The following is a 26,056-nucleotide window of genomic DNA, read 5'->3' as shown; positions in this document are numbered from 1 at the left end:
ATCTGCCTAATTACCTTTGGACGTGTTTAAGGATTGAGGATAAAAACTATCAAGGGCAAGATTAAAAGAGGTGACTGACTCCCTGATTCTCTTCTGCCCTTGAAGGCACTGGATAATGGAGAAACAAGTGCTTGCATGTGTTGGATTTTGTTAGTTGGATCCAGCTCCAGCAGAGTGACAACTGAGGTCACGTCAGCACCTTGGAAGGCCGGGAAGCTGGAACTGGAGCAGCTGAGCCAATCCCCAGACAAACAGGTTTTAACCGGGACAGAGTGAGAGAATGCTTTGCTTTGGAAACTCTCTGCCCATCACCTAAGGCAGTGATTCTATTCCTATATATTTTTTCTGCTGTCTGTTCATTTTTATGTAGAGAAGATTAGTTATGAGGACTTCTTTCTATTTATGTATGGCAAAAGGTAATTGCAAAGTAATTATGTTAGACTTTGAGATATTTTTTGTTTTCTTCAGATTCAGGAGCAAAGAAATGTTACTTTTGAAATTAAGGTGGTGTGATGGAAGGATCATTTATGGCAGTAGTAAGGGTGATCATTTGTTGACTATCATCATTTTGTGTAAGGTTGAATGCCAATTAAATGTCATGAGTACCTCAATATGTTTAAATATCTTCATATTATATAATACATATTCAAACCTCTTTTGATTCCAGGAGGAGATTTTCTTATAAGTCCTAAAATTGGAAAGTTGGATTCTAGTCTCATTTTGCAAGTCACTCTACTCTGTAGTTTATTTCTTCTCAATATGTAGAACGGTGGTTCTCAACTTTGGCTACACATTAGAACCATCTGGATATGTTTAAAATATACTGATATCTTTACCCCATCCCATACCAATTTAATAAAAATAGGGGTAGGGCTCAGGCATTTATAATGATTTATTAATTTCCCCAGATAATTCTGATGCACAGTGAAGGTCTAGAGTCATGGATATAGAATGATATCACTGACCTAACTTCTCTGATTTTTTTGAGGTTGATTAATTCATATTAACTGTTAATCACCTTTATAAAAAGTTTCCTCTAATTTATAGGGTCTTTTTCAAAAATGTAGAATTAGAAGGTCCTTTGATATACTTCTGTTCCTTGCCAGAGTACATTCAACCATTAATTTAAGGTAAGGATGTTTGACAATAGATATTGTAAATAGGTAATTATATTTTTTCACCTTTTAATTACAAATAAAAATTTGATTTGTCGACAAGTACATATTGATAGAGAGCAGAGGGGGTGAGCTGGAAGTTAGGGGAAAGGGAATGGCATTTATTGAACACTTCTGTGTGCTATGTATCAGGTTCTATGATACAATCACCTCTAATGTAGGAGTCACAATTTCTGCTTATATATGACGAAGTCAGTACTTAAAGAGTTATTAATTAAGTTTAATTATATTTTATAAGTCATAGAATCTCAAGGGTCTGATTGATCTTAAAAGTCATTTGAATAACTCATCTGCTGCACATAAAGGCTAAATGTGAAGGTTTCTGAATACTTTAAAATATGAAATCAGGAACGAATGTTAGGATTTTAAATGTATGTCATCAAGAAGTATGGGGAAAAAGTAGCCCAGAGAGAGATATTTGGTAAAATGTTATACAAGTTATACAGTGTAACTGTTTGCTTAATGGTGTTGAGTTTTATTTTTATTTATTTTTCAATTATGACAGACATAGAAGTTTTTAATTCTTTAGCTATGATTATTAAAACATTTTGAAATATTTTATATCAATTTATATTATTATAAATCCAAATTTTCCAACTGCTGCATATTTTAAAAAATCGCCATAGTTAACTAGAATGATTCCCAGTTGTACTAATTAGCATAAAAAGCTAATTAATTATCTCATTAAACTGCATGCCATTAGCCTTGATTTTACTGCATATTTGATGTATTATCTCTTGGTCTTTAAAAATATAGACAATAATAGTTTAGTCTTTCAATAATTGATTTTAAATTGGCATTTTTCAAAAAAACTTTTGTAATCTCAGTAATTAATAATTAACACAACAAATTCATCTTTAAAATGCTTTAAAAATAAGAAAATAGAAGAAATGTTCATCCCAACTTTCAATTAATGAAATGCAGTTTAAAATAATAAAATACCACATTTTACTCACCGTATTATAAATGATGAAAACTACTAAGATTGTTTAACATCAATAACATTGTATTGGTTTTATTGATTACATTGGTAATGTTGTTTTTACACAGTGCTCATGCAAGTTTAAATTGACACCTCATTTTGGATGGCAGTTTTATATAGCTTGCCTTCTCTTTTCACCTGATAATGCCTTCTTTAAGACTTCAATTTTAAGAAACCTATTAGAAATACAGACAGGTTTATCCACAAAAGTGGACACTGGAGTGGTATTATTGGAAATTACTTTCGGTACAGTGCTTAGGTAAATCATGGTTATTCCATAAGTTGAAGTATATATAGTCTTAAAAATTATGCTGATGAAGAATTTCTTCATGACATGGAAATGCTTCATGGTATGTTATTATAGAGAGATAAATAGTTTATAGTGTATTATATATATGTCCATACATTATTTGTTTATCGATAGATAAAATCTCAACTTTTTTGGAAAAGAAACATGCTAAAATGTTAAAACTAGGGGTAGGTTTCGGTACTGGTTTAAATATCTCTGTAAATACCTGTTTTTATATACTGAGGCATTGTTACTTTCATAATCAGAAAAAGAATAGGAAACAAAGTTTTTACATATAGTTAGCAGCTTTATTTTGGTCGGGCCATGCTTGATTTGCTATTCTTAGACATTCTAAGACATTTTTAGAGTCAGTATTTTGTATTGATTCTCTGGCTATCAAGTTTCTTTCATGTGAAATTCGCATCAAGTTTAGAGTATGATGCTCTCTTGGTCAGGTAACATATCCTTAGTGAATGGGTGCTATTTTATTGAGACTTCAGCTATACCGTCTTCTCTAGTACCTCTTCTAGGCTCTTTTGGACATATCTTCTGGCTTACCTTCTCATAAGCTGTATAATATTTAGTGGTTACCGTAACCCAGATATGGGTTCCTTATGACTATCAATTACTGTTAAAGATACTACAAATGGGAATTTTTTTCTCCAAGCCATACTATTTAAATTTTATTTCAAGTATCTATAATTACCTCTTTAGGAGATAGAAACAATATCCTTAGATGAGCTGGAAACACCAAATTAGGAATTTTCCCCTAGGTTTGCTTCTGTAGAAATACTTAATAACTTATTTTTCTTTAGATCTAGTGAAATAGTGAAGTGTGCTTCTTAGCATAAATGGAAATGTTAATTTGTTCAACTTTTCATTAACACACATTTCTACCATAAGAGACTTTAGTAAAACTAGATTTAAAAAATTTGAAAGACATACTGATTTTTACAAAAACATATTTTAATCTTTAAAATGTTTATGGTATACCTGTGGTTAAATAACATATGCATGGTTTTAAATTTTTGATTCTTCTATGTTTAAACTCTTTTCAGTGTCTAGATAAATCTTTATTTTTTAAACCTCTTCATTGAAGATTATTCAAATTTTTTTCTAAGAGATTTGACTTTACATATGTTCACTGTACAGACTATTTTAATTCAGTGATTCCCATCTAATTGGTCAAGCACCAGTATGATGTTAAAAGTTACCCGAAGAGTCTAATATGCACTCCAGTTTGGGGATGACGTTTTAAGATGAATCTTGGATATTTAAAAATGTTTTATTTAGTATATTTTACAACATTCTAATTTTTAATTTAATGATATGTTTTGGTCAATTTTAATTTACTTTATCCTAAAAGAAAGCTATCTATATGCACATTTATTCAGCATTCATTTTAATGTTCACTTACTTAAAGAGTTTATCTATTATTATCACATTTACACTGATATTTGCATAGTTTTCCCCAAAGTCTGTAACTTTGAGTTCAGATCTGAACTTAAGGTTTGTACTTTTAGTTGTCTTTATGGATGTTTATGAACAATTACAAATAACATTTTCAACTCAATAATTTAAAAACTCATAATTCTCATATACCACTTCACTCAAATTTATTCTGTTTCCAAAATACCTAATGTCTGTTATTAATATAACACTGTCCCCTATATGGTTCTTTAGACTTGAAATCTTGGAATCAGATTACTTAATATTCTTTGTTTCTCATAGTCTGTCATCTGGTATCTTGTTCTTTTTCCTTTAAGATTTCTTTTGATTTGATTCTGTCCTCTCTCCTCTTGCTGGTCCACATCTTATCTAGCCTTTCTTTACCCGGCTGATATTCACCCAGCACTTACATATATAATTATACTGGTTGCTAAAATATTAAAATACTTTTGTATAGGTTTGAGAAAGAGACTTTTCCTCAAGTCCATTGAGCACCTATACTCCATCCCAAGAGCTTTGTGGGTACCCTGCTTAATATGCTGTCAACTGGCTAACCAGCCTGTGTCCCAGCCCATGCATCTCAGCCTCAGTGTGCCTATGGATGTTCTCTACCAGGCTAGGGGGGTCTCAGATTCTTCCAGGAAAGATGGTACCCTGGTGTCAGTGCTGGCACACCAGCAAATAGTACTTACATGGGCCCCTGAAGCTATGGTATTCTCTTGCCAGCTCTCTCCTGCTGTTGCTTGTGGGAACTGCAGCCTCTCTGCTGTGTGCCAATTTATAGAATTGTTAAATATGTAGATATCACCCTATCTTTACTCCAGGCTTCATAGCTGTTATGGTAGATTGGTAGCCCCTTAGTTACTCTTTATCCCTATCTACTTATCCATCTGACATATTCAGCATAGCCAGATGAATCTCCCGAATTTTATCACTCCCCCAAGAGATGGAAATTTGAACCCAGTTCAAACTTTTTAATCAACTCACTTTACCATGTTTGCTTAACTTGTTAATCCATATCTTTCTCAGATGAACTCAGGTTTACCTTCTCACACAAGATGTTCTCATTTACCTTTTTATGTTTCCCTTTTCGCATGGTCACGTCTCTGAAGTTCTCTATCTTGTACAGTTTCAAATCAAACATTTCCTGTAAGTTATATCTCGATTATATTTCAAGTAATTCCTCCTTGAAACTTTTACTAACTTCCCAAATAAGAATGACCTTCTCTTCTTAGAATCCACATGGCAGCTTATGTCTTACAATGTATTAGTTCCAGAACTGGAAAGTTCAAGGCCATGTAGTTCATCTTTCTTCCCAACTTAGAAACCTTTGTGCAAAACATGTGATTTACAATGAAGATTTCTTCCAAGACAATAAAGCTAGTGGTTCTGTTATTGGGTATTTCTAGTTATTCCTTCAGTTATCTGATAAAATATTTCTTGAGGCTTGTTTTGGGTCAGGCACTAAGCTTGCTCTACAGCAGTGAACAAAACAGACAAGGCTCTGTCCTTATAGAGCTTACAGTGTGAAAGAAGGCATTAAAAATGTAAGCACATATATAAGTGTGTAATAATTTATATTAGATGCTGCAAAATAAAAATAATAGGACATTATAATTAAAAAGAACATCAGGTCCTTAGTTTATATTGACGATTTAGAGTAAGTGAAATGTAAACTATAGAGGAGGTAAGGAGGGGGCTACTCAGGTAGCAGTAGAGTATGCGAGACCAGTGTATATGTGCAAAGGCCCTACAGCAGGAGAAAGTTGGCTTTTATAATATGTTCACCAAAGAACTGAAAGACGGCCTGTGAGCCTACTATAGAGGGAGATGGAGTGGCTCATGATGGAGCTGGAGAGGTGAGAAGGAGCCATGTTATATACATTTTTGTTTTTTGAGGCTTTGGGGAAGAAGTTTGGATTTTTATCCTAAAAGCAACAAACAACTATTGAAATAGTGTTGAACACTGACTTGGTAGAATTTGATCTATGATTTTTTTAGGTGTTGGGTGGGAAGAAGAGCAGATATTTAAATCTAGAAATGCTCATCTTCTGTATTACTTGAATAACTTTCTTAGTTAAGCAAATACAGAGCAGGTACACAATCATTGTCATAGAGCAGAAAACTTTCTGACTTCATTAATAAAAATCTGCCACTCCCTGAGAATGCACTTGTATTCTGCTCTGTAAAGCTGGTTCCTGGGGAGGAGATCAGTTTACACAAGATGCCCAGTGCCTTCTGGGAGAGAAAGAACTAATATCTAGTCTCTGTTGACATAGAGCTGTGTGGCACTGACTCAATCCCAGTCTCTGGAAAGGGCAGTGAGATTCCTGAAATGAAGTTACATTGAGGACAAAAAGGGGACCCCACCTGGCAACCAAGATTCAAGAGAAGCCCTTTTGAACTGATGGGGCTGATGATAGAAAATTATGTATGTGCTGTCATTAGTGTAGTTAGTACCTTAGGGAAGAAAAGCTGGTAATGGTAGTTGCAAACACAGAAGTAGAGCACCCTTGACTGAGCTGGGCACTAAAGGAAATAGGATCATCACTGTAGCTTGAACAGGGCGGCGGGATGGTACCATCACAGGGGGGACTAACATTGCTAGGTGATAAAAGACCATTAGCCTTGTGAGTAGCAGATTAATTATGGCTTACCAACTCTCTGCATGGCATGGTATGTAGACTGAAGTTCTGGGGAAAGTGAGAACTCTAGCCAGCTGTATTTGAAGTAAAAGTTTAAATATGACCATAATTGTACATTGAAATGGTAGAGGAGGTTATTATGGTTACAGTTTATAAAAGAGAGCTTAGAGGCCAGGAACAGTGGCTCACACTGTAATCTCAGTATTTTGGGAAGGCCAAGGCAGGAGAATTGCTTTAGTCCTGAAGTGCAAAACCAGTCTGGGCAACATAGGGAGATCCCATCTCTACAAAATAATTATTTTAAATTAGCTAGGTGTGGTGGTGTGCACCTGTGGTCGCAGCTACTCAGGAGACTGGGGTGGGAAGATCACTTAAGCCCAGGAAATCAAGGCTGCAGTGAGCCTTGATTGTGCTACTACACTGCAGTCTGGGCAACAGAGTGACACCCTGTCTCAAAATTAGTATGTGTATATATACATATACTAGTATAATAAATAAAATAGGTAAATAAATAAAAATATAATAAACTAAAAATAAAAAAATAAATAATAAATAAAAATAGTATGTGTACACAAACACACACACACACACACACACACACATGCACACACATAGCTTATACTGTCTTTCACAGAGTGGATTGGAAAATGTAAGGGAAGAAATGGGGAAGCTAGTGGCCATGGAGAGGACCAGCAATAATTAAGTAAAATATATTAGCACTAGAGTGACAGTTACACAGAGAAATAGAATATTCTTTCTTTTATAAGATCTCACATCTTTTTTGCATAAGCTGCTTTGGTCCCACATCTTCCATAAGTCCAGTCTTGATCTCATATCTACCTTTCCCTGTTGTTTTTCTCTTGGTTAACATCTCTAATTCCTTCTTTCTTTAGACAGATGATTTCTGGAATCGAAACTCAGCCATTGAGGGGATCAGGTATCCTTGTCAGCTGTGTGTCATGCACAGGTTTGATAAACATGCCTTGCAAGTTTCTTTTCAATCTTGTTAAAGTAGCCCTGTGGCACACAACTTGAGATCTGTTTTCATGTTAACATCTTTTCATTAATCAATACACTTTGGGTGTGGTTGTTCAACCTGTTATAAATGTACCTCTCATATTATTTCCTACATATTTCTCCATATTGACCTCAAGAACACTTGAGAGCTTTCTTCAAATTTGGAATTAAGTTCATAATGAACAAAGTCCACATTTTTAAACTACCAGTTTAATAATTCCATCAACAATAAAAATATTATTTTTAGCGAACCCATATTGGATCATACTTTTTAAAAAGTTGTTATACAAACACTTGCCTTCCAATTTTAATGGGTTCATTGTAAGCATATTTATCTTATATTTGCAAAATTCTCATCCTTTGCCTTTAAAAATCATAAAATTAGCCTGTCTCTGGTACTCTGGCACCTTTCCTTTCCTCTGAAGCACTTCAAAATGTTCTTGCTGTAGTGTCCCGATCCCTTCTGCATCTCCTTTCTGGTCCCCAAAATATATCTCATCTGAGCCTATATTAACTTCCTGGGTTTGCTGTAACAAACTACCACAGACTGGATGGCTTAAACAACAAAAATCAATTGCCTCACAGTTCTGGAGGCTGGAAGTCCGAGATTAAGGTGTAAGCAGTATTGGTTTCATGTGAGGGCTGTGAGGGAGAATCTGCTATATGCCTCTTCCCTGGCTACTGATGACTGCTGATATTCCTTGGTGTTCCTGGCTTGTAGCTGCATCACCCTCATCTTTGCCTTCATGTTCACAGCATTCACCCCGTATGTATGTCTTTGTCTAAACTTTCCCTTTTTGTAAGGACACTAGTCACAATAGATTAAGGGCTCACCCTACTGTACTATAACTTTATCTTACCTTAATTCATTACATCTGCAATTTTTAAAGAACCCTAGTTTTTAAATTGACTTATTTTTTGGTGAAAATAGAGTATGATATAAAACCATCTTATTGTATAATTATCTTCTGTCTGTCTGTGTATAGCCAAAGCATCAGATAGAAATGTGAATGCCAAAGTAAATGAACCTGGAGTTAGTGACGGAAAAGACCATGTTTGTTTAGTTTCCTTTAGAAATATTAGGGGAAAAGCAAAAGAAATTGGACTTAACCTAAAGGCAGAACCAAGATGTTTACAGACCTTACCAGCCTTGACTTCTGCATAAAGACACATATACTTTAGTGAGCAGACTGAGATGGTTCTGACTCTCTACTACTGGCCCCACTGGCCTGATTCATATAAATTTACCTTCTTCACCATGTTCCTGTGACCCTCTAGGAATCCACTGTCACCTCACATATGTCCAGAAACCATTCTCTCAGCTGTCACTAGCACACACTGCCCCCATTTCTCCCCTAGTTCCCAAATGTTTGCATCCACAGTTCAGGAAGTCCATTGGCAAAGACCCTTTGTTGTTACTCCCTATCAGGAGAAAACCAGTGCTTGTGTCAAGGATGCCACATGTGGCTTCTGGGTGTTTTGGCAGGAGGTCTCTGCCCAGCTGTGTGTGATGTTATATTGTCTGGGCCTTAAAGAAGCTCTGCTAGTGCCCAGAGTATCAGGAAGAGTCTCTTGATCAGTTTCTGGTCATAGTCTCTTTTCCAGAATTTCATTTTAGTTCTATCATTTTTCGGCTGTCATTCCTTTACTATAAGCATTTAATCTCAGGCAAGGAGTCCAATGAAGAACAGATGCTAGGCTCTACTTTTCTCTCTATACTTACCTTTTACTAACCCTGAGTTCAATTTCCTCCTCCTTCTCCCCCTAATGGAATAAGGGTTGCCATGCACATACATGGTTGCAAACCAGATTAGGGCTGGAGAGTAGAGGTTAAATTTTTGGCCCATGATCTGTCAGCCAAAAATGTTCTATTACAAAAGCAGTAGATTTTCTAGTTAGAATCATTATTGGGAATTGTAAAACTTTGCATATTTGGTGTACTTGAGGAACAAGAAGACTACCAGTTTGGTTTGGTTATAGTGGTCTGAAAGAGGGGAGAGATCCGTAGGGGGTAATCATATATTTCAAAAATTATCTGGGTCCTATGTGGAGAGTGGACAAAGAGAGAGGACTGCAAGCAAGCTGGCCTGTGAGGAGACCTGCGCGGAAGTGAAGAGGCCTGTGCTGAAGTGAGAAGGTCTGCGTGAAAGTGATCTGTGTGAAAGATGGTGGTGGATCCAACTAAACTAGAGCAGGAGCAGTGGGGATGGTGAGAAGTGGCCAAATGTCTTTTGTAAGTGGAGCCTGTTGGACTTGCTGATGGATTGGAAGTAGCATGTGAGGGAAAAAGAGGTCTAAGGAGTGACTGCTAGTGTTTGGCTTAAGTAGCCTGGTGAATAGTGATGTCACTGATTTGGGGCAGGAGAGGACTTGGGGAAGTGAAGAGCTCTGTTTTGAACAGGTGAAGCTTGAGATTCATTCCTAGAATCTCAAATGAAGATGAGTCTTAATCAAAATGTCTTAGCCAAAGGATTCGAGAGCCAGGATGCTCCTGCAGTGTAGTGCAATTCTGGTTTCCCTTAAAATGCAGCAGAGAACCAAAGCTGCCAAACAGTTTTTTAAGACTTAGTGTCCTCACTTATAGGTGGGGATATATTACTTATTTCACTGGGTTCTTTGAAGGTAACATTAGATAATGTTTGTGAAACTCGGTGTAATTCTTGGCAAGTAATTAGCACCTAATAAATATCTTCAGTTATTGTTATTAATTTTCGTAAAATGAACTTTATTTATTTATTTATTTATTTATTTTTGAGACGGCGTCTCGCTCTGTTGCCCAGTCTGGAGTGCAGTGGTGCAATCTCAGCTCACTGCAACTTCAGCCTTCTGGGTTCAAGCTATTCTCCTGCCTCAGATTCCCAAGTAGTTTGATTACAGCCGCCCGTCACCATGCCTGGCTAATTTTTATGTTTTTATGTTTTTAGTGAAGAGGGGGTTTCACCGTGTTGGCCAGGCTGGTCTCAAACTCCTGACCTCAAATGATCCCCCTACCTCTCAAAGTGCTGAGATTACAGGTGTGAGCCACTGTGCCCGGCTAGGAACATTATTTTTAAAGCTGATTTTAAATATCAGCTTTGGAATGAGATAGGATATAAATTAATAATTAGTAATGGATAGTCATTTCACATGTGCAGTGTGTATATACCCACACACTAATGTAAATAAAACAACCTTTTCTTTTTAAACGAGTTGCATTTTCATCCTCAGAACTACAAAGTATTAAAATCAGGATTTTGAATTTTATGCGTACATGTGAGGAACTTTCTGAATTACACGTGTGATTAGTGACATGAGTATTTGCTGCCTCTTAAGATTTGCCATGCCTTTATGCAAATCAAAGTTCCCACAGAAATAATGAGTCAAATACAGCAACAGACAGTATTTAAATTAGCATTTTTTTCTCTGCTCTGCTTGGGTCAATTTTACTATACATTGCATATCAAGACCTTTGATTTGCTCAGGTTTTCCACTGATTTGACTTCCCCTACCTTTTGTTTCAAAACCTAAGATTACCACTTTAAGTGTACTGGTACTGTGGAAGGTTTTATTCAGAACAGAGTAAATATATATTAGAGAATATTATATTGATAATCTCCCTATTGCATTAACAGAGAGTAACAGAGAGATCTTTATGGAGCAAAGGCCAGATCACTTAATAAAACCACAGTCTGTTTTTTGGCAATAGTGTTGAACCTGGAGGAAAGCCAGTCTTAGCTAGTATAAAGTTAGATTCCATTCCATCAGCATAATAGTTAATAATAGTTGATTGACAGGGATGTGAAGGGTGCCCTCTTTTCCTCCCCCCTCCACTCCCATTCCACACTAACCTCTCTAGGGAATATGCCATTCCTTTCCCCATTCCTAAAATTCTTTGCTTGAGCACAGCCAGGGGCTGCTTGACTGGTGCGTGACTGTTTGGAGGCTGGAGAGTAGAGGGTCTCTCTGAAAGAGTTCCTAGTCCCTGTAGTCACTGCTGAGGAAGCCTAGCAATCTCTGGACATCTTTAGGGATATGCAGTAAAGGTGAGCTTCCTGGCTAGTGTTTATGTGTGAAAAATAACCATACTCACCTGAGCTACCTTAATACCATGGGATCAGGATCTCTTTTGCTTCCCTTCAGCCACACACATTCATCTTGTCCACAGAAATTTAGAGCTTATTTTAGTTTGTTTTTTGTAAATCATACATCATATCATATATTATTTTGCATTGTTAAAACTATATTTTGGGGGTGTTTAGTACTGGTAAATTAGTAACATTTGCAGTTTTCTTCCAACCCTTTTTTCTTTTTGGATGTAGGTATTTGCAGGATATGAACTATTCAAAACAGTTACAGCATTCCAAAGATTCTTTCCCTGGATTCTACATGCTCACATGGAGTTATATTTAAATGCTAAGAAGTATTGTTGAATATTGCCGAACATAAGGTTCACTAGTACAGTGTTTAGGTGAAAATTCAAAAGTTTTTTTTCTAAGTCCAAATGATTTCTGTTTTGAGTGGAATAATGATTCCTATCCTACGCAGTTTTGTGTTCTTTAATTTGGTGAAGTTGGCATTTGGTGTTGCCCTCAGTTTGGGTTAGGAATTATTCTTTACCCCATGTCTCACCACTACAGAACCACTTGCTAACTTTTAATCACCACCTTCTCAAGTTTAAGAACTTGGCCAGAGTGATCCCGGAAAGTCTCAACATTTTCCAGTGAGTAAAGTCCATCTCTTTTGGAGATCTTGACACCTATCATTAACAAGGCTGCAACCTCCTTAAGGATAATTGAGAAAAGAGAACTGCTCTTCTGTATGTATAGCAAAACATGAAGAGGTTATACAGCAGGATACAATAGTTCTTAAATAGAGTGCATGTATTGTCTGGCAGGCTGACCCAACATCATGCTGCCTCCTTCATTCTACAGATTATGTTATGGGTTTCAGGTGTTTTTCTCAGGTCAGTTTCCCTATCATTAATGCTGCAACACCTTTGCTGAGTAGATATCCGCTCTCTCATTCTTTTATTACACCATGGTGAAACCAGCACTGCTGACTCTCATGAGTTGATGAATAAACTCTAATTTTACTGCATTTATAAATAAAACTTTAAAAATAGTTTCTGGAATAAGATCACAGTGAATAAAGTCCTAACTAGATTTTTAAACAAAGCCACGTTTAAATGAATCACATTGAAATATGTTAATATATTTAGTGTTGGTATGTTAATATAGAAGCCCTAAGATATCAATACTGTCACTTGCCTTGCTGGCAAATTTGTCTCATAATAAGAACATATGTCCAAAAGGCTTTTTGTTTAAAAACATACATAATTTGAAAAATATATAGTTACTCTTTAGTGCATTTTAATAAAAGAAGGAGCTCACCTTTCGATTTTAAAAATGCTTACTAAAAATTGCTTTTAACGTCATCTGTTTCCAAGTGTTTCTAAGTGTTTTAAAAGAGAAAGATGACTTGGGAAAGAATTCAGCTTGATTCTGTAAACATTTTTTGAACATTATTGTGTGCCAGCCACTGTGTTAAGTGCCTGGAATGCAGAGATGAGTAAGATTGTTCTTAGATCGTAGTGTACAGTGTAATAGAAGCAGCAGTTAAATTATATTTGCAGTGTAGGTTCACTATTCTGTTAGGAGCCATTAATTTCACCAAAATTGGTCAGAAAGGGATATTCTTTTAGGAAATCACATTGAAGCTGGACCTGGAATCATGAAAGCTAGAAAATGAGGACAAATGAGGACATCCAATGCAAAGGGATACTACATAAGCAAAGAGACTTGTATGTATGTGATGGGGAAACAGGGAAGGGCTGTAAAGTTTATAAAATACAACTTCAACAGGATTTAATGTTATTGTATTCTTTCAGATTAGAGAAGGCCTGATAATATTTTTTTGTGTGTAAAAGGCCTGAAGATAATGCTCATCACCTGATACTGGGACTTAGTAGTAACAGAAAATAAGAAAGGGAGAGTTGAAGGAACCTTTTTTTTTTTTTTTTCAATTTCTTTTTTAGAGTGACATAGATATATTTTATCATTTAATGATTTTTTCCAAAAATCTTTATGTAGACTTTGTTACTTCTGTTAAGATTTCATATATGTTCATTTCCTTACCCGCAAGCCATAATAAAAATGATTACTAAGCACTCTTCTAACACTGGCCATAAGAATGAAATTAATATTGCTGTGAGTAAACTGTAGTTTAGGAAAATCTTTTGGAGTGAGGAACAGAACTATTATTTATTGAGTATCCCTATATGTACTTATCCCTATATGCACACAGTACCTTAGGTACTGTGTGAGGTACTTTCATATACTCTATATAATTTACTCCTTAAAGCATCCCTAGAAAGTTATTATCTCAATTTTCTAAGCCAGGGAAGCATTCTAGGGAAACTGAGGCTGACTAATATGCTCTGTGGTATACACCTGGTAAGTGACAGGTTTGGGATGCAAAATCAAGGTGGTTGAATTCCACATCATATGCTCACTTTACTGTAGATTAGACAGGTGTACTTGAATAATTCGTAGGTAACAAGTGTCAGTTTGGATATTTAAACTGAGGCCTGACTTACTCTAAATAATCTGTATTCTATCCCTAACCTTTTTGGCACCAGGTACTGGTTTCGTGAAAGACAGTTTTTCCACAGCCTGGGGATTGGTGGGGGATGGTTTTGGGATGATTCAAGCACATTACATATATTGTGCACTTTATTTCTATTATTATTACATTGTTATATATATGAAGTAATTCTATAACTCATCATAATGTAGAATCAGTAGAGTCCTGAGCTTGTTTTCCTGCAACTAGATAGTCCCAGATAGTCTGGGGGTGATGGGAGACAGTAACAGATCATCAGGCTTTAGATTCTCATAAGGAGCACGCAACCTAGATCCCTGGCATGTGCAGTTCACAATAAGGTTCGCCATCCTAGGCCGGGCGCAGTAGCCCACACTTGTAATCCTAGTACTTTGGGAGGCTGAGGTGGGCGGATCACCTGAGGTTGGGAGTTCGAGACCAGCCTGACCAACATGGAGAAATGCTGTCTCTACTAAAAATACAAAAAAAAAAAAAAAAAAAAAAGTTAGCCTGGTGTGGTGGCGCATGTCTGTAATCCCAGCTACTTGGGAGGCTGAGGCAGGAGAATTGCTTGAACCCGGGAGGCAGAGGTTGTGGTGAGTAGTGGTGAGCCGAGATTGCGCCATTGTACTCCAGCCTGGGCAACAAGAGTGAAACTCTGTCTCAAAAAATAAAATTAAAAAAAAAAAAGGTTCGCCGTCCTATGAGAATCGAATGCCCTAATGCTGCAGCTGATCTGATAGGAGGCAGAGCTCAGGCAGTAGTATGAGAGATGGGAAGTGCTTGCTGGAAAAACAGATGGAGCTCACCTCCTGCTGTGTGGCCAGTTTCCTACTGGTTCCTACTGGTCCCTCGCCTGGGGTTTGGGGATGCCTGCGCTAGAACTTATAGAAGCTATTTGAACTTCAAACATTGTAAAAACAGAGTGTTTTCATTACTTAGTGTTTAATTTTAGTGCGTCTTACTTTCTGGCTATAGTTTTTAATAGACTTTTCAACTATATGGCTCATTTTAACTGAAGGTTTAAAAAGTCATTTTATTGTCTCAGAGGTATAAAATTACCATCAAATAAGCAGACATATGAAGTAGAAGAAATATAAAATGCTTTTCTGGACCTCTAAATGAATTGTTAAAAACCCTGCAAAGCAAAACAAAATTTCTCCTCTGAAATTATATTTTGCAAACATATTTTAGAAGGAAAACTTGAACTGTCAAAAGTAGTGAAATGTCCCCAGTGTTTATGGATGTAATGAGTTAATTAGCTGAAACCCCATTTAAAAGAATTGTCAGTGAAATTTATGAGTCCTTTTGCCATCTGTATGGAGTTGACAGCAGGTGTTTCTTACACACTCATCAAACTTTGAAGAAGATTATTTTTAACCCTTGCTTCATAATAGGCAAGTTCAGATGATCTAAATATTTCTTCATATTCTGTATACTGAGTGTCTTGAATAATTTGAATGATATGGGATATTGACTATATATGTGTTAAGTTCCAAATCCAACAAACTTAGAGTTTTAAAGTTGACTTAGTCAGAGGGTTTGCTTCATTGCCAACATTAGCCCAGATTCTTTTGTGTAAATGGGCCTTTTCTTCCTTTTACCTATGTTTTTATCATTATAAATCTTACCATTTCTTGCATGAATATAACATCACAGGATAAGCTAGTAAAAAGTACATTGGCATATAAAAGAAGAGACCTATTAACATTTGCTGTACCTTGTATATTTGCTCATATTTCTAGATAGCTGTTTTATTTCCTTGATTTGGCTGTAAACACCTTGAGAGTGAGGATCATTCTTTATCATTATTTTTATTCCCCAAACTTAGCACAATAATTTTTCTATTGTAAGCCTTCAGTATACATTTATTGCTGCTTGATTTCGTGAAAAACTGTTTTAACATATAGCACGTAACACTGTATAGAACAAAACTAGAAAAATTTCTGTTTGACATGTTATCAAAATCCTAGATTTTTCATCACTGTTGGGTAACCTGTAGTCAGCCTCACTTGCCTTTAACTTGATCATGAATCCCACTTGCTCTTCAGAGACCTTTCTTTAGGTCTGTAAAGTTCTTATTAAAATATAACTAGTTTAGTTCTTATTAAAATATATTTAAAGACCTGCCTAACTTTGCAGCCAGACCTCTGACCTTTATAGCTGAATATCGTTAATGGACTCAGGTTCTGGACCCTACCCCCAGAGGATATTAGGAGTGGTGTGGTAGCTCACTGGTTTAGTACACAGTCGCATTTAATGTCAGTTCTGGTCTGACCTTGGTGCCTCAGTTCCTCAGGGCATGAGTTTATGGTTTGCTCTCAGAGTCTTGAGTTTCTTGCCCTGGAAACCCACTTTCCCCATGACTGGCACCTGATGATAACTCCATTTTTCATTCTCCATTGCATTTGCACTTGTTACTCCCTCTTCTGGGATATCTTCCCACCAAGCGTGACTGGTGAAGTCCTCTTCATGTTTCAAGGTGTAATTCAGTCATCTTCTTTGAGAAACCTTCCCCAACCTATCCAAACTTCTTTGATATCTTCTCTTTACACCTGAGTCCACACATCTATTAGTGCACTCATCATGCCATATTCTCATTATTCGTTGACTTTCTGTCTATGTTGGACTTTGAGCTCTTTGTAGTTCAATAAATGTTTAAAAGAGTGAATTACTTCTGTGACTTTGTTTTGGGTCATTGCCAATCACCTGTCCTGCACCTACTTTGAGGATGTTATAGATACTGGATTTAATTGAATCTACTAGTGACATACTCACATACCTGTTCTTTTTTTTTTTTTTTTTCTTCCGTTCTGGCTAATATCCTGATTTCAGTGTACCTTTGGGCCATGTTCCAGTTTGTTGATTGCTGGAATAACCACTGGCCAGCTCTATATGCTGTAAGTCTTTCTGAACTACCTCCTGTACTTTTCCCAGGCCTGGTGTGTCTCCACTTGAGCCTCATGGGCAAGGGTTCTGCGTTACTCACCTTTCTAGACTCTAGGCCTTCACCGACCTAACTTAATATATGTTGGACATATAAATAGAAACTCTAATTGCTTTTTTATTAATTGTAATAGATTTATACTAAAAAAACTCAACCTAACACCAATTTTTTTTTTCTTTTTGAAAGGGGTATTTAATGATTAGGACTAATTTAACAATAGGTCAAGATGGTGCCAAACATTTCATCCCTTATTAAATGGATTAGAAAAGTAGCTTAGTAAATAGTCTTTTTTTTCCCTTCCATATGTGTTACAATTGTCAAGCCTATTAGAATTAGTTAGGATTTTGAGTCAGTGATATGTGTGGTATCATTAAACCATTTCTTGCCATGACTAGCCCATGTCCTTTATCTTAAATTTGTCAATGATTTAAAAATTAATGTTGTTCCTTTAAAAATATTCATTAGATACATCAAAATTTACTAGATGTAAGAAAATGTTTAAAAGTCTTTTCTGAACATTTAGTTCTCATTTATTTTGAACTAGTCTTAATCACTTGCATTTTACCCATGTCTCTTACTGTCATACATTATTAGAGGGTTTTTTCACTTATTTTCTATTTCAACCATTTTCAAAGTTTTCTGAATTATAATAGTTGCAGTTATGTAACTTTTGCTCCCTCATTCATTGATTGATTTGTTCTCCTCTTTTTTCTTTCCTTTGATGTTGAAAATTGAATATATAGAGAAGTAGATGTTTAATAAATCTTTGTGCCTCCATCAATGAGCTTTAATAGTTATCAATTCTAGTCAATATTTTTTAGCCATATCCCAAAATACTTTCCCTCCCAAATTATTTTAAAGTAATTTCCAACTTTAGAAGTTCACTGATAGAGTATTTGTAAATTATGGGTGGGCAAAAGAATCTCCCTTTCTATATTATCACATTATAACAGAATATGACAGGATATCCATATCTATCTATCTCTATATAGATTTTTAAAATATACACTTCAGGGTAAATAGAAGCTCAAGCTTATCTCTTTTTCTCTTAAGAGAGTATTTTTTATTTCTTTTGTTCCTTTGAACTTTGTAGTTGTAAGTTGTGGGAACTGGAATTGGGTACATGTGTTTTTAAGTGTTAGTTAAATTTCTTGCTAAATATTGCTTAGCAGTTTATCAGATTAGGTGATTGGTTTCTTAAAAAGCTTTTGGCAGGGTTCCAGGTGATAGGAGAAGTGAAAAGTAAATTTTAGTTGTGGCAGGTGATACAAAACCAAATACAAAGTGTTGTTCATTTACAGTGTTTTCAATACAAAGTGTTGTCCAATTTGAAGCTGGGCATCAAATTGGAGGGTGGAAAAACAATGGGCACTAATTAGATGCCTTAAGGTGGGTAGCACTTTGGGAAAAATGGAAGTTGCCGCTAGGAAAAATTAGAGAAAGTAAAAATCAGGAGATAACAAGCTTTGCCTCTTTTAATCATATTTTTACTTGGGCTGGCAAATGTATCCTGCCCCACTGTGGTGGGACAATACAAGCTTTCTCTCTTGGTAGTATACGAGAAATTTATGGTGATGGTTTATAGATGGAAATATTTTCTTTTTTTCTTTTCTTTTCTGTTCTCTCTCTCTCTGTCTCTCTCTCTCTCTGCCTCTCTCTCCTTTCTCCTTCCTCCTTCCTTCCTTCCTTCCTTCCTTCCTTCCTTCCTTCCTTCCTTCCTTCCTTCCTTCCTTCCTTCCTCCTCCTTCTCCTCCTTTCTTTCTTTCTTTCTTTCTTTCTTTCTTTCTTTCTTTCTTTCTTTCTTTCTGTCTGTCTGTCTGTCTGTCTCTCTCTCTTTCTTTCCCTTCCTTCTTTCTTTTCCCTTCCCTTCCCTTCCCTTCTCTTCCCTTCCCTTCTCTTCCCTTCCCTTCCCCTCTCTTCCCTTCCCTCTCACTGTGTTACCTAGGCTTGAGTACAGTGGCACAATCATGGCTCACTCCAGCCTTGAACTCCTGGGCTGAAGCAATACTCCTATCCCAGTCCCCCGAGTAGTTGGGACTACAGACATACACCACCATACCTGGCTACGTTTTAAATTTTTTGTATAGATGGGATCCCACTATGTTGCCCAGTGTGGTCTTGAACCACTGGGCTCAAGTGATCTACCCACCTCAGCCTCCCAAACTGTTGGGACTATAGGCATGAGCCACGACACCCAACCAAGACTATTCTTTATAGATCTTCTCCCCCTTCTCCCTCAGCAACAACAAAAAGAAAATTCTACAACAGCAACATATAGCAGCAACAGCAAATGCTGTATTCAAGGTTTATTTTTCAATAGATTTAACTTCACAATGATGGGCTAGTACTACTGTCATGTCAACCTGACATATCAGAAGTTAGTACTCACCATGCAGCTATTGTTTCTCATAAGTCTGGAAACAGAAAACTCAGAGAGCAGTTTGGTTGTGAACACAGTTGGTTAACATGGGAGAGAAGAATGACTTTGGTTTGGCAGGAAATGACAGCAGAATTTCGTTCTATATGGTGGGCTGTTCATCTGGTCCGTCCATGCTAAAGAGACGGATAAATGAGAACTGTCAAAATTAGGTAGCTACTCACTCTATTTCACTAAAATGTAAAATTACCCCTCTGCACTCACTTTTCAAAGGGATGAAGAAACACAGTATTTAGAAGGCAAAGCAAAAAACAAAACGTAAGCCCAACTCTTCAACTTACTTACTAGCTGTGTGATTTTGCTCAAATCAGTTGAGTTTTCTGGGATTCAGTTTTCTTGTAGGTTTGCTGGGGATAATAATGGCACCTACTTCATATTCTAGTGTGAAGATCTATTGAGATGGAAGATTTGAAAACACTCTGAACTAAATAGAACTATTTAAGTATGAGTTACATTATAATATAACTCATAAAGAAAAGAGTTTCTCGTAATCTCTGTAGGATACAGATTTTGTTTCTGGAAAGAATATAGTAGTTGTTCCTGTGAGTTGAGATCTAATTTAATATTAAGTAAAGGGAAGAAAAAACGTTTATTAAAAATAGAAAGTATAATTTTTAACATTTTCAACAGAAGATGAAATATTACTGTCTACAGTTTTAAGTTTTCTTAGCAAGTTCAGCCAATTTTCTCTACCCTTCTAAAATAGTATAGCAAAACATAAATCTTTGTATTCATGAATTGTTTTTTTTTTGAAGGACACACAATCTGTTTCCATTTGAGGAGCTGAGGATACAGGAATATGTAGGTTTATCAGTGGGATCCTTAGTAGGATTGTAAAGCTCTTAAGATGGAAAGGAATATGAAATCTTCTAATCTAACCCACTTGTTTTATAGATTATAGATTTCAGAGAGAAATATAGATAGAATTTTATCTTCCAAACTAGTGTGAACATGATTTTAAAAAATGAGTATATAGAATAAAATCAGAACTGGAAGCCCAAAGGTCAGTTAAAAAAATTTTAAAAACAAATTGACAAAGATGTTAGATTGTTCCCATTTTTGTAGTTCATACTTATTTACTATTTTCATTCATTTTGTTGATTGACAGCATTCACTATAGATAAGAGTTCATGGCAGTGGTTTAATATAAATTATTAGAGAAAATTTAAATACAGAAAGTTCAAGAAATTCATATTTCTGTGATGGAAAAAAGACCAGTATTATTTTACTTGAGCTATGGAATAATACAATTTAGTATATATAACACTTATGCTTTTCATGGATACATTTTAAGAACCACTGATATAAACAAGTGACACATTAATACACTTATTTGTTCACATTATCATATTCATTCGGTGTTGGAATTCTGTAAATGGAGAATTAAGTCACTACAAAGTCCTTAAAATAAGCGTTCTCTATACCAGATTCAGTGAATCTCATGTATATAAGATGGATATTTATATAATTATTAAGCAGCTTGCATAAAGATACTCTACAGTCCTTTAGGTAAATTTGTACCCATGCGTAACAATCTTTTATTCCGAGGAAACCAAAATTTTCCTTGAAATGATTTATATGTTAGTTGCATGTCTTCTGATTCACTAAGTTCATATACTTTTATTTCTTAATAGTGAATTGTAGAATTTGGATGTAGAATTTGGAAGTGGGACATCTCTCAAGCTTCCAAATAATTTATCCTAAATAGTTGAAGATAAATAATTATTCCATGGTATTAAGTATAGGTAAGTGACAGTATCTTGTTTATTCCTGTTTATATATTAAACATTTAATTCCAAAAATATTATAATAACCAGCAGTTAATATATGAATTTAATTTTAGAGTTAAAAAGCACTTCACATACATATTTCATTTAATTTAAATAAAGTACAAATGCTGAAGATAGATCGATAGATGTTATATCAGTATAACTGTATTGCAAACCACCATGTTTAATTTTTGTGTTAGGATTCTATGCCTACTATACATTATTTGTGTTTGAATTGTTCTCTGTCTTATTCTTCTCTTGTTTATATTACATATTTAGGAATTTTGTGTTTATTATTGTAGAAAATGAGATTATATAGTAGTTTTGTTTCAGTGTTTTAGAATAAATGGAATTTCTATAAAAAGAGTTTTCTAGTTTCTTTTTCTAGTGGAAAATTAGTGATGGTGCATATGACTTCATCCCTAGTTGTATTATTGCTTTTGTAATAATAACAAAAAATTATTACTTTTGTAATGGGATTTCATGAAGCTTACTTCCCTTCACTTTTTTCCCTGCCTGTTTAAAAAAAATCCAGTTATAGTTTAAATGATATGTAGGAAAGCATTGTGAAAACATTTTTTTTTTTTATAAATAGTGATTTAAAAACATAGTCATTAACGTGTCTGTGTTTTAAATATGTATATGAATTTCTGTGATGCCTTATCTGCTCTGCTTTTTGCTGTGTGCCGTTAACCTAAATTTGATAAAGTCTGGTGGTGGTGTATTCTTAGTATTTGCTTATGATTATTTTATGAGTTCTTTGATAATATTATTCCTAGGCAGAGAACAATAAAAAAATCTTCTTTCCATATTCTTTAGTTTGTATGTCAGTGCTTGAATTATATCAAGATAGAGGTCATATGAAAATGTTTTATCTTCATTTCTCACCCAAACGAACATGGTTAAAATACACTGGTTGTGTTTAATATAAACTACTTAATGGTTATTATGTCAGTATGTATCAATTAATGAAAAATTAATCAAATGTTTACTTTGAGGATACTAGTTTCATTAAAAGAAAACTTCTGTGTGACCTCAGAAAATTAATACTTGTATTCAGATTCTCAAATGAGAGTTGATAATATTTATTTAGGCGACATTTGGAGCAAACTGTGTCACTTTAAAAAATAAACTTCTACTAATGACATTATGACAACATCCACATTGGGGGAGCGCGAATATAGGATAAGATATATATTTTTTCTACTGAGTATAACTTGAAAGTACTTGGAATTTGTATTTATTTCCTGGTTCATTTTAAATATTAATGGCAAAAACCACAGTTACTTTGGTGTCAACCTAATATTTCAGCTGATACCCTAATTTTAAGTATTGCAATGGCCAATTTGCTAATGAACATAAATACATACAGCATGTGCCAATAGATTGTTTCTCTAAAGCAGGGATTAGCTTTTAGAAAACTTTCCCCAGTGAGATTTACTATTTCATATTTAATGTTAATAAATGGGAATGGGACACATGTTGAAATAATGATAAGGCCGTATTAAGCCAGCAGAACAGAAGGAAACTTTAACTGAACAAAATAAGATAGTACAGACTTCAGCCTTTCTCTTTCGGTGAGACTGTCTCAGTGTCTGTATAGCGTATAGCTAAGGAACAGTTTGAAAGCCACTTTAGAATTGTCTTCTAGAAAAGTACACACATAGTTGAAATCTGAAATAACTGAAAATTGGTTTTAAGAAAACAAACTGCCTTTTCAGGATCCATACTTGTCTGTCTAGCCTGAATAATTTAGGCTTACATTCAATAACCATTTAAATACTATTGTAATAAATTCATCATCATATCAATAAGGCTTGATGAATCAAATTTTTATAGAATGTATAAGAGGAGGTTTTTACCTAAATGAAATAATTGCAGAAAATTTGGCATTCTATTACTGTAGCAAAACTTGGCAAAAACCAAAGTACAGAACAGAATCTAGATTCTTAGTGAAATTTGAATCACAGCTTCTATGTGGTAATGCAGTGTCAGTCTTCTAAGAAATATGTATGTAAGCATAATCCATTGATTGGATTTAAGAATTTTGTTAGGCTTTTGTATATTATAACTAATGTTCCATCTGGATTTTAATATTTGACATAAATATGTACAGTTATGTGCATGCCTGATGAGTTTTCAATGATAGACCACATATACAACAGTGATGCCATAATGTTATAAATAGGATATTTTTAAGGTACATTTTCTGTGTATATATAGATACCATTATGTTACAGTTGACTACATATTCAGTATAGTAACATGCTGTGCAGGTTTGTAGCTTAGGAGCAACAGGCAATATATACCATACAGCCTAGGTATGAAGTAGGCTATCCTGTCTAGATTTGTGATGTGCACTTGACAATGTTCACAGCTAAGGACTCATTGCTCAGAACACATTCCTGTAGTTAGGTGATAGTTGATTTTATGTGATAGTTACAAACATGTCAGAATAATATATTTTCCTTGACTTAGTATTGTATGGGGTTAAAAAGTAAAGGGCAAAATACTGCTACCGTGTTCATGTTTTTAGTTAGACATGGATGTGTCTCTTCAAAGTTTTTTCTTTTTGCTCTTTTTCTTTTTTTTTTTTTTTTAATTATTCTTTAAGTTCTAGGGTACATGTGCATAACGTGCAGGTTTGTTACATATGTATACTTGTGCCATGTTGGTGTGCTGCACCCATCAACTCATCAGCACCCATCAACTCGTCATTTATATCAGGTATAACTCCCAATGCAATCCCTCCCCCCTCCCCCCTCCCCATGATAGGCCCTGGTGTGTGATGTTCCCCTTCCCGAGTCCAAGTGATCTCATTGTTCAGTTCCCACCTATGAGTGAGAACATGCGGTGTTTGGTTTTCTGTTCTTATGATAGTTTGCTAAGAATGATGGTTTCCAGCTGCATCCATGTCCCTACAAAGGACACAAACTCATCCTTTTTTATGGCTGCATAGTATTCCATGGTGTATATGTGCCACATTTTCTTAATCCAGTCTGCCACTGATGGACATTTGGGTTGATTCCAAGTCTTTGCTATTGTGAATAGTGCCGCAATAAACATACGTGTGCATGTGTCTTTATAGCAGCATGATTTATAATCCTTTGGGTATATACCCAGTAATGGGATGGCTGGGTCATATGGTACATCTAGTTCTAGATCCTTGAGGAATCGCCATACTGTTTTCCATTTGCATATTTAAATCAATGCTCTGGATATTTATAACAAAATAATGAATATTGTCACTTTTCTCAGTTTGAGAGTTTAGTAAAATACATTCAAGGGACCAGGGAAACGATTATAGGAACTGGGTCAAATAGGTACAAGTTTCTGGATCCCAGGGATTGTGAAAATGAAATTTATTTTTTTCTACTTCTGGATTTTGTTTTAGAGATAATTCTTCACATCATTCTGAATTTTTAAAATTTAGGTTATTTAGGGAGGCAGAGGTTGCAGTGAGCCAAGATCACGCCACTGCACTCCAGACTGGGTGACAGAGCAAGACTCCATCTCAAAAAAAACAAAAAAAAAAACAAAAAAAGATTACGTTATTTATAAGTTTTTATGGACTTCTGATTCATTAGAAGTTAACATGGCTTTCACTTCCCTGATTTTCATTTTATATATTTAATATATGCTTTACATTTTGGAAAGGTGAAGTGTACATTGATTTTTCTGCTGTTTTTCTTGTAGTGTTACATCTTTCAAAGGTGTAACATGCTATCAAGCATTTGAATAATTCTGTCGTACTCTACATTTTTATATTTATGAAAAATAGATCATGGATACTATCATTTGTTTAATATTTCCCTGGAAGTGTTTTCTGTTTAATTTTTATATACTTCTTCTGTGTATATGGAGTTAGTTTATTTCTGGTTATTTATTGGGAAACTGAGACACTAACATTTACTTCCACTTTTACTCATTGAACTCCATCACTAACCAGCAGTAGAATCTAGGAATCTTACTTCTAGTTCAGTGATTGGTTTCTTGTATCTCAGTTCCTAGTACCAGATTAACTATAGTAGCTTCTTGTATTAACTTTTATTTGTGATGTTTTTCAAGGACTGGAAAAACAGTCTTCATTTCCACTTCCCCCAAATCACAAAGAATGTGGACTTATGACATATTAAGTAAACTTTAAGGTTTTTAAGTAAAATGTTTACATCTATTCCTGTAAACCTTCTGCCTTCTTGCATCCGAGACAATACTGTACTTGTACTGGATAAGTATTCTGTCTGAATATTTACTGAATTTATGCATTATTAAATGAATGAAAAAAAGGAAACATTGATTGGCCATCATTTGAGAGTATTGAAGAAGCTTAAGCAGAATAAAATTTATAAAACAGCATAAATTCAGTCTGTAACTGAATGGGTTTCAGTGCCTTACATTTCATGTTCATGTGTCATTTTCGTTGAATTTTTATTTCTTCTTCTAGGCCATACTTAATTTTTATTGAGTTGCTATGTTTAACAGTTTTCAGCAAAAGCTTAAAATAAAAACACTGGAATATATAAAGTTTAGTGTACCTAATATGCAAGGCTTGATAAGGTGCCCTATAAATGGGGAAACAAATAAATACGGTCATTTCTCTTAACAGACTTACTTTCAAGAGTGCTGAAATACACTAAGGCTTATAAAAGTTTGTTACTAAAGTCGGTATGTAGAAAGGTATCTTTGCCTTCTCTATCTTTGGATGAACTGCTTGGTGACATATTCTACTACAGGGATAAGTTCAATACCCAGTGAGTGATAATGATA

At 35.1% G+C, this 26,056-nt stretch overlaps 1 protein-coding gene across 17 annotated transcripts in view; it reads left to right on the top strand.

The window, feature by feature from the left end:
* Positions 1–26,056, top strand: part of IKZF2 (IKAROS family zinc finger 2) — a 156,510-nt gene that overhangs the window by 53,458 nt on the left and 76,996 nt on the right. Inside the window, exon 1 of one of the 17 annotated variants that reach the window (XM_028830373.2) lies at positions 106–255. The gene's annotated coding sequence lies outside the window, so the exon portion shown is untranslated. 17 annotated transcript variants of the gene reach the window in all.

Source organism: Macaca mulatta, chromosome 12 (assembly GCF_049350105.2).
Source record: "Macaca mulatta isolate MMU2019108-1 chromosome 12, T2T-MMU8v2.0, whole genome shotgun sequence".
Lineage (NCBI taxonomy): Eukaryota > Metazoa > Chordata > Mammalia > Primates > Cercopithecidae > Macaca > Macaca mulatta.
This window is presented reverse-complemented; position numbering and strand designations above follow the sequence as displayed.